We start from the raw sequence: 20,952 nt of genomic DNA, 5'->3' as shown, positions 1-20,952 counted from the left end.
GCCGTAGCGGCCATTTGGGGAGTGAACCAACGGAGGGAAGACCTTTCTCTCTGTTTCTCTCTCTCTCTCTCACTGTCTATAACTCTATCAAAATAAATTAAAAAAATTTTAAAATTAAAAAAAAAAAAAGAGTGGAGTGGTCAGAACTTGAACTGGCACTCACACAGGATGATAATTCCACAGGCTGAGGCTTAACCTGCTGTGCAAACTTGCAGCCCCTTCTTTCTTTTTTATTTCTTATATATTTTTAATTATATAAATGATATATGTTTATGTTATAAAAAGTAGAAAAAACAGCTTCCCAAGAGAAAAACAATGTCTTTATTAATTTCCTAGGGGTGTCATAACAAAACACTACACTTGGTGTGTTAAATGACAGAAACTCATTTTCCTCACAGTTCTGGAGATGAGAAGTTCAAGATCAAGATCTCCACAGGGTGAACTTTGTCTCGGGCCTCTCTCCTTGGTCTACAGAAGTCTGTCTTCTCCCTATGTCTGCATTTGATCTTCCTTCAGTACTTAATGTGACCTAATTTCCTCTTCTCATAAAGAGACTAGTCCTATTTGATTAGGACCATCACACAGGAGTTCCTTAGACCTTAATTACCTCTTTAAAGATCTCTTCTTTTACATAGATTTTTAAATACAGTCACATTCTGCAATGCTGGAGCTTATATGCATTTGAAGGGGACAATATTCAACCCATGACACTACCAGTATAATACATGTGGTTTTCAAAAAGTTCATGAAAAATTTGTGTTATGAAAGAAATGCATCGATTTTAACAGGGCTCGTGCCCAAATGAACTTATCTTTTAATTAATTTTTTATGAACTGTTTAAAATATCCTTACATAGATATATAGACAAGAGATGACAAATTGATAGAGCTATGCACACAGATATAACCTCTTCTTAATTTATAATTTTCCATATAAATATAAGTAAAATCTATGAAATATTTTAAAAGTTAAATGGTATACAATTACATGAATTTAATATGATTTATTTAAGCAGTTTCCTATTACTAATCATTTGAGTTATTTTCTAGCATTCTTTCTACAATGCTTTGTGAATATTCTTACAAATATACCCTGACACGATTTCCTATTAATTTTCTTCTGATAGATGTCCATCTGTGACTCTCTCGATCAGAAAGTATGTTTTCTTTCTCTCCCTCAAGGATTTTTATGCTTGTAGCAAATTTGCACCAGTTTTCACTCTGAGAAGTGTGAATCAGAGTGTTTATTATAGACATACCATTAAAGCTTTTATTGTTTTCTTCCATGATAAATGGAAGATATCTTATTACATTCGGATTTGTAGTTATTGGAATTAATTTGACCTGGAAGGCTCTGAACAACATTTATGCTTTATGCCCTTGTGTATATCAGTATTTTTTTTTCATGTATTCAGGCTTTATTCCTACCTCTTTCACCATTATCACCGAATAGATGTAAAGTTCATTATTTTCTTCAATGAACCATTCAGCAGAACATGAGTCATATCAGTCATCACCAGGGAAGGTTTTGTAAGTTAAATAACCCAGTCACTTCCCTTCCTCATATGCCCTCCTAGTGACAACTGTAAATTCTGTCTTACTTTTAACTTGTTATAATCTCAGCAAACACAGAGTTCCAATAAAAACACAAGCAGGTTGTGATTTAGTGGGGAAAATTAACCCATATTTTCCAAATGTTAATTGTAGCTGTTATTTGTATATAATAGTCTTCCTCTCGTGGTTCTCTTCATCTAGACAATTTAACTATATATATATATATATATATATATACACACACACACTTAACTATATATATAATTATATATATAATACACTATATATATGTATATACATACACACTTTATATATATATATACACACTATATATGTATATATACACACACACACACCATTGGTTGCATGCTATGGGGCAGTGTTTCACATTACAGAGTTCATGTTAATGTGGCAAATAAAGCCAAGTTTTAAATATTTTACTGTAAGTTCCCTTTTTCTTACCTGCTCATTTTCCTGCAATGTTCCACCTGCATTTTAAATGGAGATGTGTTCTTTGAAGACACAGAAAAATGCTCTAAAATGATATCATGGATATTTGCTAAGTTTCTCAGTGATGATTTCTCAGAAATAGAGGAAAAATAATAGCTTTCCTCAGAGACCCTGACACTTCAGTTCACAGGCTGTTCTTGGTTTGTTTCTATTCCATATTGAATTCATCTAGGTGTTCTGTATGATCGATTTAAATGTTCCAGACTGCTGACACCATATGCCTTATGAGAGTCTTTTTTTCCAAACTATTGTTCATAGATTCCGAATGAGATGAATTATACAGCACATTAAACAAAATGTGGGATTGAAAGAGAGAGAAGAGCAAGTGCCAGATAAAACTACTGTTTTTGAAAAAAAAAAAAAAAGTTGCTTACCACACTACTCAATTCTTTTTTCAAGAGCACCAACATCTTCAGCATTATCATCATGCTACAAGTTTATCACAGCTCAATGCTGCTGGATATTTCAAAATCCGATATGTTTCTGGCCAAGGTATTTGAAGCAGAAATATCTCCCTTATAGAAATGGGATAGTTTTTGTATAACACCTAGACATTTTCCAAGATATAATTGATTCAGCCTATCTTCACCATATTCTTCTCTTTCACTCTTTTTAACATATTTTGTTCTCTCATTTTATTTTCAGAGACATAAGTATTTAAGTCCCATTTTCTTATGTTTGGGTGCTTGTATTGGTATCAGCTCATAGACGTAGAAGGTTTCTGACTATAATGGTAACGTAGGTACATACTAATTTCTGCTAAACACGAAGAAAGTTTTCTTCAAACATTTGTTTGAATATGTCTTTCATTCAACAGAGATAATTGGTTTCTGTTACTTAAGCTGAGCAACTATTTAGCTTCAAAGGATATTATGTTTGCTTAATTACATTTAAGTACTAAACACTGTAGAGAAAAAAGTTTCCTAAGAATAGATTATTTTCTTCCTGACTGGTCAGAAACAGCTCATGAAACAAGGGTGGGGAGAAATTCCCAGCTAGCTGACAATGGTAGATAGTTTCTGATTAGCAACATGAACCATAGTTATCTTCCAATCATCAAAAATTTCATTTCCTTTTAAGCAAATTAGATATTTAATCATATGGATTCAATAAGTAAAATAAACACATTGTTAATTGCCCATTACAAATTGAGTAAGCAAAATGATAACAAAATCATGTAAAAATAATCAAACAAAACTACTGTGTAACCATTTGAATTAAGTTATTCTATCACTTTACAGTCTTTGGAACTTAATAAAGAAACAGATCCTAGCAAAGCCTTCTTAGTGTGAATGGTACTGTTTCATTAGATCAAAATAAGTGACCAATAATAAATATAGCAAAAATTAAATAAAACAAAACCAATTATATGTGTGTTTTGATTTCGAGCTAAACAAATACATAAACTGGCAGCAAAAGCAACTATTGGCTAGAATTCAATAATAGCAATCCATCATTCTCCAAAACTGTTTCCCTTTAGGATAAAAAACTGTATCTCTCAACCAAATGAAGCAACGGCAAGACACCAAGTTTAAAATTCTCTAACTGTCAACGGCTGTTTTACTAATTACCCAGATTCCAAGGCAATCATACAACCGTAATCATTCACCTCACGCCTGGAAACATAAGTCTTGCTCTTTTGATGAATATTTATAAGACAGTGTAAAGCAGTCTACTTTCTTTTCCCTTCAGGCAAGACAATTTGGAGTTCATCAATATGTATTACCAAGGACTTTTATAAAAGGCACTTCAAAGAAAATTCATCAGGCATTCCTTTTGTCTTGATTTCTGTTAGACTGATACTTTCTTTTGACAAGTATCAATAAATTATCCTCTGATGGCTAGAAACTTGATGTCTTATTCAGAAACTTCCTCACACAGCAAAATCTGGGCTTTGAGTATCAAGTGAAATTATTAAGATCCCGCATCTAATTTGAGGACAGACAGAAGATATGCAAATTAAAAACAATAAAACAAGCATGCATATAGTCGCCCTACAGCGACACAGGATGAAATTTTCCCATAGTCAAGAGCTTTTTTGCAGTATACAACTTGCATTTTTACTATTTACCATGTGAAAATATTTACAATTCCTTCACAAGTTAAAAAAATAAAAATTGCAAGCCTCAGTTCCTCAATAAACAGCAGAACCATACCAAATTAAAACCCCATTAATGTAAATATGGAAAGAAGGGAACGACAAGCTGTCTCTTTCCATAAGCAGATCAGTTTTTTTTTATATTACTAGTTTAACTCACATTTTCGTTAAGAGATGGATGAAAAATGCAGTTGTCTAAAATGCAAATAAAAATCACTGCTCTAATAAGCTTTGAAAAACAATGCTAAAACTCTTTATTTGCCACCTTTCTTACAAAACACTAAGTTATTTGCTTTATAATTCTGATGAAAGGTATGTGAAACATAGGAATACTATTGATATCTATTTCTATAAATAAAAACATAAAACAGTGTGGTGACTAAAGAGTCCATATTATTTAATGTTTCTATTCTTTCACAAAGTTATTGTTCTAATTATAATAATATTTCCATATTCTAAGACATTATTTTGTCATTGTCTAATATAAAATAAAACGTGATTTTTTTATTTTAAGTTTAACTTTGTAAAGACACAAAGAGTAAAGAAAAATGGCATTGTAACTTTTTTTTTTTTTTGACAGGCAGAGTGGACAGTGAGAGAGAGACAGAGAGAAAGGTCTTCCTTTTGCCGTTGGTTCACCCTCCAATGGCTGCTGCGGCCAGTGTGCTGTGGCCAGCGCACCGCGCTGATCCAAAGGCAGGAGCCAGGTGCTTCCTCCTGGTCTCCCATGCGGGTGTAGGGCCCAATGACTTGGACCATCCTCCACTGCACTCCTGGGCCATAGCAGAGAGCTGGCCTGGAAGAGGGGCAACCGGGACAGAATCCGGTGCCCCGACCTGGACTAGAACCCGGTGTGCCGGCGCTGCTAGGCAGAGGATTAGCCTGTTGAGCCACGGCACCAGCGGCATTGTTACTTGAAAACATGTTTTTACAACCAATTGTAATATTGGTTATATTGTACAAGTTCATTTATGCTACTAAAACATATATATCATTTTTGAAAATATAATAGACTGTGAATAAATCATTGGGAACATAGAATTTATTTTACAAAATAAAGAAAAGAAATAAGGAAAGTTTGCATGCAGAACACTTGTGACATAGAAAATGCTATATTCTCTGAGTCTCTAAATATCCAGTTTGATGTTTTCAGTTGCTTATACAAGAATATTATTGGACAGTAATTAATCTTTAATATTATTTAGTAGAATTGAAAATCTTGATTAAGTCTGAGCTGTGATTTCCATTTTGCAATCTAAATTTGCCATGGAAAGTGTCACCTTATTTTGGTATGATGGTTATTCATTCTACATTCTCCCAGCAATTCATTTTGAAATAAAATTTGCCTTATAGCTTAATTGGTGATCTGCTGTTACATTGCAAATTACTCCAAGTGTAATAGGTTAAAAAAGTGTAATAGATTAAAACAAAATTAGCACCTATTTCTCACTATTTCCATGACATAGGCTATCAGGAACAACGTCTATTGATGACTGTTTCAGAATCTCTTATGAAACTGCAATGAAGATGTGGTCTAGGACTGATGTTGGAAAAGATGCTTCAAAGCTCACACATATAGATGATGTTAGATGGCATCATTTTTCTCCCAGGCCACTGCCCAGATGTCTCAGTTTCCCTCACTTCATGATTGTCTCCATATCGATGTCTAAATGTCATTATGTGGCAATTGGCTTTTCCCAGCATGAGTGAACCAAGACATAGAGTAAGGAGGAAACACAATGATTTTTATGACCTTTCCTTAGAAGTAACCTCCCATAGCTTTCATTATATCTATTCAGTAGAACAGAAGCAAGTCAATAAATACAACACACTCTTAAGGGGAAAGGAATTATGCTCCATGTTTGGAAGGCATTCTTCTTCTTCTTCTTCTTCTTTTTTTTTTTTTTTTTTGACAGAGTTAGGCAGTGAGAGAGAGACAGAGAGAAAGGTCTTCCTACCGTTGATTCAGCCCCCAAATGGCCGCTACTGCCAGAGCTATGCCAATCTGAAACCAGGAGCCAGGTGCTTCTTCCTGGTCTCCCATGCGGGTGTAGGGGCCCAAGCACTTGGGCCATCCTCCACTGCCTTCCCCAGGACACAGCAGAGAGCTGGACTGGAAGAGGAGCATTCAAGACTAGAACCGGTGCCCATATGGGATGCTGGCTCCGCAGGCAGAGGATTAACCAAGTGAGCCACGGCACCAGCCCCAGAAGGCATTGCTACCAAAGACTTTCAGACATAGTTTAGAATTTCCACAGATGAGGTTCTTTGTGTGAGAATGTTGTCTCACAACTGTAGGTTATGACCATGTTCACATCACATGAAGATGCACAACAAATTCACACTTCGTCCATTAGGTTGATTTGTATTCTTTCCTTCAAATTAGTCATATTAGTGTTCGAAAAAATGTAAGAGACAATGAAATGTCATATGCACTTGGTATATGACATTTCTTCTACACAAGACATTTTATTCACTTACTCTTTTATTAACCTGTTCTTTTTGTTTTTAAAAAGCTTTTATTTAATGAATGCATTTTTCATAGGTACTACTTTAGGAATATAGTGATTTTCCCCCATACCCGCCCTACCACCCCAACTCCCTCCCCCATCTCTTTCTTCATTATGGTTCATTTTAATTTAATTTTATATACAGAGGACCAACTCTATGTTAACTACAGCTTTCAACAGTTTGCACCCATACACACACACAACATATAAAGTACAGTTTGAGAACAAGTTTTGCAGTTTATTCTCATAGTATAACTCATTAAGAAAGGAGATCCTACATGGGGAGTAAGTGCACAGTGACTTCTGTTGTTGCTTTAACAATTAACACTCCCATTTATGGCATCAGTGATCATCCGAGGCTCTTGCCATGGGCAGCCAAGGCTATGGAAGCCTTCGGTGACCACAGTCTCCATCAGCATTTGGACACGGCCATAAGCAAAGTGGAAGTCCTCTCCTCCCTTCAGAGAAAAGTACATCCTTCTTTGACAGCCCATCCTTTCCACTGGGGTCTCACAGAGATCCTTTGTGTAGGATATTTTTATCACAGAATCTTTGTTACTTTAATGATACATGAATACAAAACATGCACAGGGATGTTCCTGTATGTTTGACAATAAAAAATACAGGAATAAAAATGAATATTAAGTGTTCTTTCACTTTTTGGGAAAAGCTACTAAAGACTAATGAAGGTTTTAGGAGAAAGGGAGGTATGAAAAGAAACTGTTTTAAAAGTTCTGGTTGGTGTCATCCACCAGAAATACTGAAGAAAGTCCAGAGATGCAATCAAGAGGTGATGAGATAATTTAGCTAACAGTAAACAAGAATTAAAACTAGTAGCAGTGGTCATGGAAAGGGAAATAATAAAACAGATTTAAGAAATATGACGCAGAAAGGCAGCACAATTATCCTTCACTTAAGGAAGATTTGTGCTTTGTTTTTTTCTGGACTGGTGCTTGAGAAGAATTCACAGATCCATTTGCCTGCTAAGGCACCTTCTTTTGGAATTAATTAAAAGAAAACAGTCCCAATTCCAAATCTGTGCTTGAGCATTCAGTTGACTCATGGCCTCTTGTGGGAAAAATGCACAACCACACAAATGCTTATATAGGAAGAGGGAGAAGAAAAGAATAAGAGAAAGTGAAAAATCATTAAAATTAGAGCATTCATAGTCTGTGTGATCATAGAGGGTTAAATAAAAGGTATTTTTTCCTGTTTACTTTCCTGGAGAGACAACAGGTACCAAATAATTAGCCAGATTTTGTGCTCTCGTGATGCTATAGTAATAACCTTATTGTATCTTTTCCAGCATGTTACCCAAGATGTGTATAAATTAAATGGCAGGAAGAAAATGTGTATGTTGATTAATGTTGAAGAAAAGAAGTTTTGGAGCTTGACACACTTAGATTCCCATCTTGAGTTTGTCACTATCAAGCACTCTGTTCATTGACATTAGTACTTAAAGTTTTAAAACCACAATTTCTTTAAAAACAATAATTGAAACTCACTTTAAGATTTTCTTAAATATTTATTTGTTTATTTGAGAGGCAAAGTTAGAGAGAGAGGGAGAGACAGAGACAAAGATCTTCTATCTGCTGGTTCACTCTCCAAATGGCCACAACGGCCAAAGCCAGGGGCTTTTTCCACATCTCTCACGTGGGTGCAGTGGCTCAAGCACATGGATCATCTTCCACTGCTTTCCCAGGCCATTAGCAGAGATTTATATTGGAAGAACAACAGTGGGACTCGAACCAGCACCCATGTGGGATGCCATGCTGGTGCCAATGGATGGAAGCTTAACGTATTATGGCATAGTGCCAGTCCAAAGATTATCAATTTACGCAAACACTAAAGGCAGTGACTGACACTTAGAAGGCTCTAATGAATATTTATGATTAGCCTTATCGTATATTTAACAGTATTAGGAATGATCTGTTTTGCAGAACCAATTGAGTTGAACTGGGGAGGTGAGCTGTAAGAATATTTCAATGAAGCTTTGACAATGGCATTACTGGTTAGGTGCGATCGAAATAGTCCTCTGCCAATTATTTGTTGGGATTAACATTATGCATTCATTGAGATTACATCCTTGGTAGAAACGGATCGTGATGTTTGAATGCATTGGTGTCTTGAGGAATTCACAAAATTGATCAGAGAGAAAACATTTACCTTCTTCAGGCAGGATGGAAACAACTAGAGATAGATGTTTTGGTCAATGAGGGTTTTTCCTGCTGTTACTGAAAGTTCTAAATTCTCTCAGGATCTTGATGGATTCCAGAAAAATTATATTGGAAAGGCTTCATCCCTAATAATAATTTTTGATCATATCTTACATTTATTGGAATTGGTTTTAAGCTTGAGATTTACATGATAATCAGTGGATTGCTGTGATATGACTGATGCAATTAGCTGAACCTGGGTGACCCAGAAGTAAGTTAAACAACAAAACCATGAGGGTGCCATCAATAAATGACAAAATTAACAAAACAGAGCAGGAATTTATATTTTCAGACAGGATTTCTAGGATAAAGGTAATATTAATCATGGAAATAGATGAGGTACTATGGAAATGAAAGGGAACAGGTAATAAGGCTATGTTAAGATGCCCTCATCTCACCTTGAAATGCCTGAGTTGAATTCCTGTTCTGACTCTTGACTCCAGTTTCCCACTAACACAGATCCTCTGAGGCAGCCTTTATGGCTCAGGTGACTGAGTTCCTGATCACATATGAGAAACCTGGATTGTTTGACAAGATGCTTGCTCAACCCCTGCCCCAGCTCCAGTCATTTTAAGCATGTGTGTGTGTGTGCACTTGTGTGTTGCGGGAGGGGGGGTGTTACCCAGAAAATGAGAACTCTGTCATTGTCTTTCTGCTTTGAAAATAATAAATAAAGTGATTACAGAATAATTGTTTTTAATAGATAAATGGCAGACAACTAACATCTAGAGAAGCTTTGAGATTATCAGAAAATATCTTAGTAAGGATTTGTAATTTAATCTAGTGGTTATGATACCAGCTGGGATGACTATATCAGAGTAGCTAGGTTCAAGTCCCAATTCTTCTCCAAACTCTAGCTTCCTTTATTTTAAGATTTTATTTATTTATTTGAGAGGTAGAGTTATAGAAAGAGAGAGAGAGAGTCAGAGAAAGAGATCTTTCTTCCACTGGTTCAGTACTCAGATGATCGCAATGGCCAGAGCTGTGCTGATCTGAAGCCAGGAGCCAGGAGCTTCTTCTGGGTCTCCCAAGCAGGTACAGGGGTCCAAGGACTTGGTCTATCTTCTACTGCTCTCCAAGTCCATTCTAGCTTCTTTTAAATGCCCACCTGTGATGCAGAAATTGATGGATCATTTAGTTGGGCCCCAGTCATCATCCATGTGGGATACCTGGATTGAGTTCTTACCTCCTAACTTCAACCTGACTCAGCCTAGGCTATAGTTTTGTTTTTTCACAAAGTACATTACATTTATTTTCTATTTAAATAATAATGGATCATACTGTAACACTTTTCAAGAATTATAATTCTTTTTTCCATGAATAGCAAAAGAAAAACTAGATGTGTTTACTTTTGGATTACAGATATTACTTTTAATTTTCAAGTGTCTTGATGGTTGTTTAATCCTGGAGCAAATAAACATGAAAGTATTTATACAGTGTTCTTTCTTTATGAGATAACAAATGAATTAATAAATGTTTTCCATAGGGCCTAAATAATAAAACCACAGGGGGCCTGCGTTGTGGCCTAGTGGGTAAAGCTGCTTCCTGCAATGCGTGCATCCCATATGGTTGTCAGTTCATGTTCTGGCTGCTCCACTTCAAATCCACCTCCCTGCTAGTATGCCTGGGAAAGCAGTGGAAGATAACATAGGTGCTGGGATCCCTGTACCCATGTGGGAGACCTGGAAAAAGCTCCTGGCTCCTGGCTTCTGTCTGGCCCAGTCCTAGCCATTACAGCCATTTGGGGAGTGAACCAGGGGATGGAAGATCTCTTTCTTCTCCTTCTTTCTTCCTCTCCCTCTCCTGTATCACTGTAAGTGTACATTTCAAATACATAAAAATAAAACCACAAAAATGTTCACAAGGTGGATACAACCCATAATATCTTTTCAATGAAAAGTATTTTAATTACTTTTCATCAGTTTTTCACATTGATAAATAATTGTGTTGGCACATCATGATATGCTATATTTATAGAAATCAGTAGGTTATAATCATTGAATTATTATACCAATCTAAGTATCAAATTATTTTAATTTTTCATTTTAATGAATATTAAATTATTATAACGACTCACAATTCTTTTAATGCATTATTGTGAACATGATTGTCATTGAATAGCTATTAAAGAATCCTTCTCACAGCATAACTCACATTGACCCATTTAACATGTTTTCATAACTTTAAGCCATTCCAAAGACTAGTTGCTTCACTGGAATGTACATCCATCACTTATCATTTTATAGTTACAATTTTTTAAATGTCAAAAATCATTATTGGGACAAAGTTGCTTTCAAACTCAATTCTTATCAATTAGTGAGAATGAATAAAAATCTAGCATTCACTGCTAAAGTCATTTGCCACTTAGGAAAATTTGACTATAGTTTAAAGTCAGCACAGATGAGTGAAAACTGTCATCCATGATGCTTCACAGAACATAGTAGTTCTAAACACAAAGTGACATAACATGAAAAGAATAGCAACCTGGCATACACATGTTAAGTCTTTATCACAACGAAAATGAACATATCCATCACCTACATGTTTCCTCAAGGTCCTTAAGTCACTTTGCAGCCCTTGTCTATGTCTCTCATAGTTTCATATCCATCCTCAAGCAAATATTGACTGGCTTTCTAACATCATAGTTGAGTTATCATTTTTTAGAATTCTACATAAACAGAATCATACTGTATATACTCCTTCTTTAACTTTGGATGATTATGTTGGGATTAACTCAGCTGTGTGTATTGATAGTTCATTGATTTATATTTTTGAGTGCTGTTCTACATGCATATACCCCAGTTTATACATTCACTTGATTAAGACAGTGGGTGGTTTCTAGTTTTTAGTTACTGCAAATATAGCTGCTATGAACATTTATATGCAAGTCTTTATATAGATAGAAGTATTCTTTCATTTTTCCTGGTTAAATAACTTTGAGTGGCATATCTGAAACATGTAGTAGGTATATGTGCAACATTTTAAGAAAATCTGCCACAATGTTTTCCAAAGTTGTTCTACCATTTTACATAGCAACAAAAAGAGTATGAGAGTTCCACTTTCTTTACATTCTTGCCAATGTGAAGTGTGGTGACTACTTCTAATATTAACACTTCTATTTTGTGGTAGCCATATCTCATCTGGGTTATAATTGGTCACCTTCCTACTGGCAAATTATTTTTTATTAGTTTATGTAAAGGTTGCATATAAAGCAATGTTATTTGTTCCTTAGTTGTTGGAAAATGTGCCAATGAAGCCATATATACCTGGAGTTTTCTTTGAGGGAAGGCTTTTAATTTTAAATACTATGTCTTTAATAGATCTTTATCTATTAAAGGGTCATTTAAATTATATATTTCTTACTGAGAAAGTATTGTTAGTATTTTGATGAATTTGTTCATTTCAAAAAACTTATTTGAATTATTGTTCTAACATTTTCCATAAAATATTCATTTGCATCCTTTAAATATCTAGATAATCTCTTATATCACCTTTCTCATTTCTCTGATAATCTGCTTATTCGTTTTTACTCAGTTTAGATATCTGTTATCAGTTTTATTTACTTTATCAAAGATCTAGCCTTTGATTTTATTGGTTTTTCTGGGTTTAGGGTTTTTTCCTCTTATTTTGATTATTCCTTTGAGTCTATATGAGATTAATTTGTTCTTATTCCCCTCATTTCATGGTTTGACAAGGAAACTTCCAAATTTTGTGGAAAATTTAATGTAAAAATACATTTATTTTGGTGCAAAAAAGTTTGAACTACCTTGGCTTTTGATGGTTTCTTCATATGCTGAACATGTTCTGATATGTTCTTTACATTCTGATCATCTCTGCATTATAGCACAGGATGATAGTCCAGACCTGTCCATCTGAGTGATGCTTTTCCATTTTGTATTGATTGTTTCCAGCAAACAGTAGTCCCCTTGGACTCTCAGGATTCTCACTCTGTCTTCTCAGATAAGGAGTTCATCAGTCTCTTCTTGGTTTTTGAGTGTCCCAATTTGAAAACTCTCTCATACTAGTAGGCTAGGGCAACTGCTAAGCCCCCATGTTTGTTTCCTGTCTCTCATTGTTCCACTGTCCTTCTTACCTGATGCCTTGTAACTTCAAAACAATTGTTTCCTGTAATTTTGCCTATTTTTTCATTTGCTTTAGTCTAGAGGGCATAACAGTTCTCTGCTACTCCACCTTGGCCAGAAATATAAGTTATCCAACCTCATTAAAAATAGGATTTGTTATTTTTAATTCTCCTCTTGGTCTCATTTCAGCATTAGACATATCACATAATCCTTTTTGAAACTTCATCTATTAGAATTTGTGTTCTTTCTCTTAATTTTGTTATTTCTACTTTAGTAGCTTTCCTGGTCTAATTTCCACAAGGGAATTTCTCATCTGCCTATCTGCATATTACAGAGCACATACTTTTATTCAGTTTTTTATTGAGTACCTTGACTTGCTCCTACATGATCATCCTCCTTGTATTCTAGCATTGTAGGTCCAGATATCCAGAATCGTTTCTCGTGCTTATTAGATCACATTCAGTTTATTTTGTTTATACCAAGACTCTTTCGTTCCTTTATTTATGTTTATTTATTCCTATACTTTCTTATACCTCTCGTTTCATAGATACATGATTACCTTATGAAATATTACGCACAGTATCCCTTCTATACTTTCTACATATTGGAGAAGTATGTCTGATAGTCTTTTCAAAGATAGGTATTTAAGACTTGCAGAATTCACAAATATGAACTGAGTTGCTTGGGAGAATAAAAAACATCCCTGTTCATGATAGAAAAGTGTACTGTGTGAATTTTTACTGAAAAGACACTGTACCACTGTTACTGTTAAAGATGGCCAAAAGTTCTTTGGCATCCCTTGCATTAAGATTCAAGTCAAATTCTAAAATTGAATATGAACTATCCTTAAAAATTACTTATGAATTAAAGCATATGGTAGAAATAATAATGCATTATTTTCAACACTGTATCAGAAGGGCCCTGCAAGATTGCTTTGCTCACTGAAATGTTTATTCTTGGAGCCCTGAGTCATCATATGATATATGACCACCCAGAGATTGCCATGTGAACTCCAGTTCACATGACAATACTTCATGTAGGCACAATTGCCAATAGGTGAGACCATTCTTTTATCATCTGAAACCAAGGATCACAGATGTAAGAAAACAAGCACCCAAATCTTTCTAGTTATCAGCTTTTTCAGTTACTTCCAATTATTATGATCCTTCACAGCTGAAGTATCTGATATTATGGAGCACAGACAAATCATCTCACTATGTGCTATCCCAATTTCTGACTCACAAAAATCAGTAAACATAATAAAGTCAACTTTGTTAGTGGTAAGTTTTTGGAATTATTTATGTAAAATAATTGGCATGACAATTGGAAAACATGATCAATGACTGAAACATAAACACACTTTTTTTTTTCTATATGTACTTATTTTATTTCCCAGCTATAGGAAGATATACTTATAAAACGTGTATATATTTATGGTATATAATATTATATTTTGATTTATATATACTTTTTTTTGACAGGCAGAGTGGACAGAGAGAGAGAGAGAGAGAGAGAGACAGAGAGAAAGGTCTTCCTTTTGCCGTTGGTTCACCCTCCAATGGCCGCCGCGGTAGGCGCGCTGCGGCCGGCGCACCGCGCCGATCCGATGGCAGGAGCCAGGTGCTTATCCTGGTCTCCCATGGGGTGCAGGGCCCAAGGACCTGGGCCATCCTCCACTGCACTCCCTGGCCACAGCAGAGAGCTGGCCTGGAAGAGGGGCAACCGGGACAGGATCGGTGCCCCAACCGGGACTAGAACCCGGTGTGCCGGCGCCGCAAGGCGGAGGATTAGCCTAGTGAGCCGCAGCGCCGGCCTATATATACATTTTTTGTGTCACATACCTGCTCTTTTTTAACTTTTATTTAATAAATATAAATTTCCAAAGTACAGCTTTTGGATTACAGTGGCTTCCCCCCCCCCCCATAACTTCGCTCCCACCCACAACCCTCCCATCTCCCACTCCCTCTCCCATTCCATTCGCATCAACATTCATTTTCAATTATCTTTATATACAGAAGATCAATTTAGTATATATTAAGTAAAGATTTCAGCAGTTTGCACCCACACAGAAGCACAAAGTGTAAAATACTGTTTTAGTACTAGTTATAGCATTAATTCACATTGAACAACACATTAAGGACAGAAATCTTACATGGGGAGTAAGTGCACAGTGACTCCTGTTATTGACTTAACAAATTGACACTCTTGTTTATGGCATCAGTAATCACCCTAGGCTCTTGTCATGAGTTGCCAAGGTTATGGAAGCCTTTTGAGTTCACCAACTCCAATCTTATTTAGACAAGGTCACAGTCAAAGTGGAAGTTCTCCCTTCAGAGAAAGGTACCTCCTTCTTTGATGACCCGTTATTTCCACTGGAATCTCACAGAGATCTTTCATGTAGGTGTTTTTTTGTTTGTTTGTTTGTTTGTTTGTTTGTTTTGCCAGAGTGTCTTGGCTTTCCATGATTAAAATACTCTCATGGGCTCTTCGGCCAGATCCGAATGCCTTAAGGGCTGATTCTGAGGCCAGAGTGCTATTTAGGACATCTGCTATTCTATGAGTCTGCTGTGTATCACGCTTCCCATGTTGGATCATTCTCTCCATTTTAATTCTATCAGATAGTATTAGCAGACACTAGTTTGTTTATGTGATCCCTTTGACTTTGAATCCTATCATTATGATCAATTGTGAACTGAAACTGATCACTTTGACTAGTGAGATGGCATTGGTACATGCCACCTTGATGGGATTGAATTGGAATCCCCTAGTACATTTGTAACTCTACCATTTGGAGCAAGGCAGATTGAGGATGTCCCAAATTGTACATCTCCTCCCTCTCTTATTCCCACTCTTATATTTAACAGGGATCACTTTTCAGTTAAATTTAAACACCTAAGAATAATTGCGTGTTAAAGAATTCAACAAATAGCATTAAGCAGAACAAAAAAATACTAAAATAGGATAAAGTATTAAGTTGTTCATCAACAGTCAGGACAAGGGCTGATCAAGCACACTTTTCATAAAAAATGTATACCATAATGTCTGCTCTTCTAGGGTGATAACATGATGCCTATATAATTTATACCAAAGTTTGACTTGTCCTGGTCTGAGTATACTAAACTGATCTTCTGTATATAAAGAGAATTGAAAATGAATCTTTACATGAATGGAAGGGGAGAGGGAGCGGGAAAGGGGAGGGTTGCGGGCGGGAGGGAAGTTATGGGAGGGGGGAAGCCATTGTAACCCACAAGCTATACTTTGGAAATTTATATTCATTAAATAAAAGTTTAATAAAAAAAAAAAGAAATTCTAGTTCACCTAAAGTTCTAAAGCTTTCATTTGGAAGACTCTTTTGAAGAATCTGATATGTTGGAACTGAGACAGGGATCCACATTCTTAACTGATACACAAGGCATGTTTGGAAAATATTAGCTCAATACAAGGTTGGAGTTAGACCATCAAAAGCAAACATTTTAAAATCAAGTTTGAATGGACTACTTAGTGTTTATGAAACCTGAATTTGTAATCAAAATTTTTTAGACAGATGTATTTTTTCTGGAGAAATTTCATATTTGTTATATTTCTGACCTTTTTGCCCTCAAACAGGCAAGAGAGCCACTAATTTAAAGGAATGCTCAGATGGGCAGTCAGTGGGTCCTGCCGGGAGGTGGCGGAGGTCGCCGCGGGAGGCGGGGCAGGGGGCAGCATGGCAGCCTCCTTATGGCTCTGAGGAGCCACCTCCGGCCTCCGCTCCTGGAGCCAGCGGCCGCGGCCAGCAGCTGCCAGCCTTGCAGTGGTGTGTTCTAGGTCAATGGCTTCTAAGACTCCAGTTGGATTCATTGGACTAGGAAACATGGGGAATCCAATGGCAAAAAATCTCATGAAACATGGTTATCCGCTCATTATCTATGATGTATTCCCTGATGCATGCAAAGAGTTTCAAGAGGCAGGAGAACAGTGTCTTCCCCAGCAGATGTAGCTGAAAAAGCTGACAGAATTATTACAATGCTGCCCACCAGTATCAATGCAATAGAAGCTTATTCTGGAGCAAACGGAATTCTAAATTTCAAAAGAATTGGCCAAAGAAGTTGAGAAAACGGGAGCAGTTTTCATGGATGCCCCTGTTTCTGGTGGTGTAGGAGCTGCTCGGTCTGGGAACCTCACATTTATGGTAGGAGGAGTCGAAGATGAATTTGCTGCTGCCAAAGAATTGCTGGGGTGCATGGGCTCGAATGTGGTATACTGTGGAGCTGTTGGGACCGGGCAGGCTGCAAAGATCTGCAACAACATGCTGTTAGCTATTAGTATGATTGGCACTGCTGAAGCTATGAATCTTGGAATCAGGTTAGGGCTTGACCCAAAACTGTTGGCTAAAATCTTAACTATGAGCTCAGGACAGTGTTGGTCAAGTGACACTTACAATCCTGTACCTGGGGTAATGGATGGTGTTCCCTCTGCTAATAACTATCAGGGTGGATTCGGAACGACGCTCATGGCTAAGGACCTGGGATTGGCACAAGACTCTGCCACCAGCACAAAGAGCCCAATCCTTCTGGGTAGTCTTGCCCATCAGATCTACAGGGTGATGTGTGCAAAGGGCTACGCCAAGAAAGACTTCTCGGCTGTGTTCCAGTTTCTGCGGGAGGAGGAGTCCTTCTGAGGGTGTCCCTTGGCTGTGGACACTTGTTGGGAACCACACTCCGCCTTGGAGCCTCCTCCTAGCCAACCCCACAAGTACATAGGTTTAATCAAAGGTCACCTGGCTGCTCTTGATTGTCTAGGTCACAGAAATCCCTCGAATTTTTCATCCATTTTTAACGACTTAGTCTTTTTGTCTGTTTAGCAAGCACCTATTATCTGAAATCTTTTCTTTGGCAAGCCACCAACGGCCTCTGCTTGCTAGCGGAGTTGACCTTTTTCAAGTTTGATCCCTGAACATCTTCAATGACATCATCCAATACTTCGATCAGATATTTTACTCCACTTCGCAAGTAAGACTGAATGTCGTGTCAATGGAACGAAACCCATCTTACAAGAGAGAAAAGAAATGCGTGTGAAGAGAGAAGTTAGGAAAAGGGAGCACAGCGAATAACTATCTGTGGTCCCCCAAGAGTCTGTCTGGTGAAGCAAGTGGTGGTGGTCTTGCATTTATTTCCCAGGGAATTGATAAAGACAAAGAATTTGTTGCTGCATGTCTTATAATTTGAACTTGGTTACAGTATTCTTAGTGTATCCTCCTTGTTATAATTCTCAGTACTCAGCAGACTTGTTTTATATGTTTTGCTTCCTTACACATTCTTCCTACATATTTTTGGACTTGAAAACAAAGACATCTTTAGATGTGTTCCAGAGCCAATGATGATACTTGCTTTAGATAATTATTACATTATTCTAAATATAACCATATTATTTTGAATTCAAATAAATTTCTATACTGATAATAAAAAAAAAGGAATGCTCAGATGGACACTTGTAAGTAATTTTTACCTTAAATAAACTTTTGAAAAAAAAGATTAATTTTAACTCATTAATCTTTGACAAGTGGCTTGAATTCTACTATTTTTCTTGCTGGCATAATGGGGACAAATACATTTTCTTTTTGTTTGTTTGTTTGTTTGTTTTGACAGTGAGAGAGAGAGACAGAGACAAAGGTCTTCCTTTTCCGTTGGTTCACCCCCCAAAGGCCTCTACAGCTGGCGCATGCGGGTGCAGGGCCCAAGCACTTGGGCCATCCTCCACTGCCTTCCTGGGCCACAGCAGAGAGCTGGACTGGAAGAGGAGCAACTGGGACAGAATCCAGCGCCCTGACCGGGACTAGAACCTGGGGTGCTGGAGCCGCAGGCAGAAGATTAGCCTATTGAGCCGCGGTGCCAGCCAACATTTTCTTCAATATGCAATAATCAAGGCATAACGCTAGACCAATGATATTTTAAGAAATCTAAGTTGTCTCATAAAGACACATACCTCAACAAAAAATTATACCAGCTCCTAATAATGGTGAAATCAATGTGTTTCTACAGTAAACTAAGATTTTTCTCTGAAGAAATGAATTTTGTCCAACTTCATGCAGAGAGAAATGGATGATGATAGTTTGGTAATTCTACATCATAGATTTGAACCATATACCCATGTCAACCTAGAACCAATTTCTATGCAGTTGTAACAAAATATCTTCCTTGGTCATTGTATTAGATTTATAGAATCATCAACACTGACTGTTCATTACATGAGAACCCTCCTTACTTAGACACTTGAGACAGAATTTTTTATGGATTTTTGAAATTTGGCAATTATTCAATGTAATTTTAAATCTCCTGATCCTCTGATCCATTCTATTCTTTCTCATCCATTACTTTAAAAAAATTGTCTACCTCTGCATAACAATTAACTCACATTTTAGGAGCTTAAAATAATATACAAGTATCATTTCACATCATTCGTATATTCAGAAATCTATTCATAGATTCAGAAATCTAGTAGTGCCTTGGCTGTGTGGTTCCAGCTGAGTCTACTGAGGTTGACAAGGGACACACTCATTGAAAGTCTGACTAGTGCTGGATAATCCATTTATGTTGGCTGCACCTCATGGTTAGAAAGTTGGTCTGGTTTTGGCAGAAGGCCTCCATTTCTTGCCATGTGGGCCTTCTTGCCCTGCTGCCCAAATATCCTCATACTATGCCAGTTTCTTTTAGAACAAATGACCTAAAAGAAAAAAGGTGATGGCTACTGTATATGTACATGACATAGCTTCAGAAATCATATATTCTTAATTCTGAAGCTGTCTTCATCTACTACCCAGGATTGTTGCCCTCTTTATTAAAATCTCATTGGAAGATTTGTGCCATGAATTACTTACGTTATTGCCACAATACAAAAGTGATTACACAATCCACTCTATTCAGTGTGGGAAAAGATCACACAAAGGAATAGCAAGAGAATCTTATGTGGACTTACAATATGTACACACAAATAACATAGCATAATAGACCAATATAGCAATTTTAATAATAGCTTTTAAAATCTTTAACTCTTTTTGTAGAGTGCCAATTGATTTGAATTGCTTTTTGTTTTTAGATTACTTTAACACATTGCTTTAACAGAGCATCAGAGTTTAATTCTATGTCAAAGAGAAATTGAGAATCTTAGGAATGGGAATCTTGAGAATAGTCAAATAATAAATGAGGTTGGACATATGGCAAAACTATGCTAATGGTAATTTCAAAGTCAATATGAACAATATACCCCTGAAAAATTAGTTCCATTATCTTTCTATCCTTAATGAATTTTCTTCCATTTCAGTAGCCTTTTGTTAAGAACACATTCAGTATTTCATCATTATTAACAGTGTTCTATCTCTAAAAAATTAAATTTCAAATATTATATATTTTGAGCCCTCTGATGACTTACTAACTCATTATTTTTTACAAAATGTCCTCTCCAACATTTTCAATAATTTTTTCTATTATCAGCTCACTTTCTCATTATCCAAAACAATAATTTCAAACCTTCTGAATAATCTCAAATCTCTGGTGATCATATCCTTACTTCACTTTCAACTACCTGTTTGAAGTAGTGCATTGATCATAAAATAATGCTTAACCTAGAATATATTTCTTTTTAGTTTATAAATTCCTGAATACAAGTTTGATGGGACTGCTCTATGAACTATAAAAGAACTAACTACACAACTGAAAAATCAGGTTCATATAGCATAAAAATGAAGCTTTCTCTTTTTAAAGGAAGATTTATGTGCTAATTTTGAAAGAGAGAGAGAGAGATCTACTATTTGTTGGCTCAATGCTCTGATGGCCACAATGGCTAGTGCTGGGCCAAACTGAAGTTGGAAGCTGTGAACTTCATCTAGGTCTCCCACATGGGTGGCAGGCATCCAAACACTTTGGCCATCTTCCCAGGCCATTGATAGGGAGCTGAATCAGAAGTGGAGCAGCTGGAATGAGAAACAGGGTGCATATGGGATGCCAG

The 20,952-nt window shown here is 36.5% G+C and overlaps 1 pseudogene; it reads left to right on the top strand.

Annotated features, from left to right (window-relative positions):
* Positions 1-16,675: 16,675 nt before the first annotated feature.
* Positions 16,676-18,412, top strand: LOC133757006 (3-hydroxyisobutyrate dehydrogenase, mitochondrial-like; annotated as a pseudogene).
* Positions 18,413-20,952: the final 2,540 nt, after the last annotated feature.

This window comes from Lepus europaeus, chromosome 3 (assembly GCF_033115175.1).
Source record: "Lepus europaeus isolate LE1 chromosome 3, mLepTim1.pri, whole genome shotgun sequence".
Lineage (NCBI taxonomy): Eukaryota > Metazoa > Chordata > Mammalia > Lagomorpha > Leporidae > Lepus > Lepus europaeus.
Note: the sequence above shows the minus strand (reverse complement) of the source record. Positions and strands in the feature narration are given on the sequence as shown.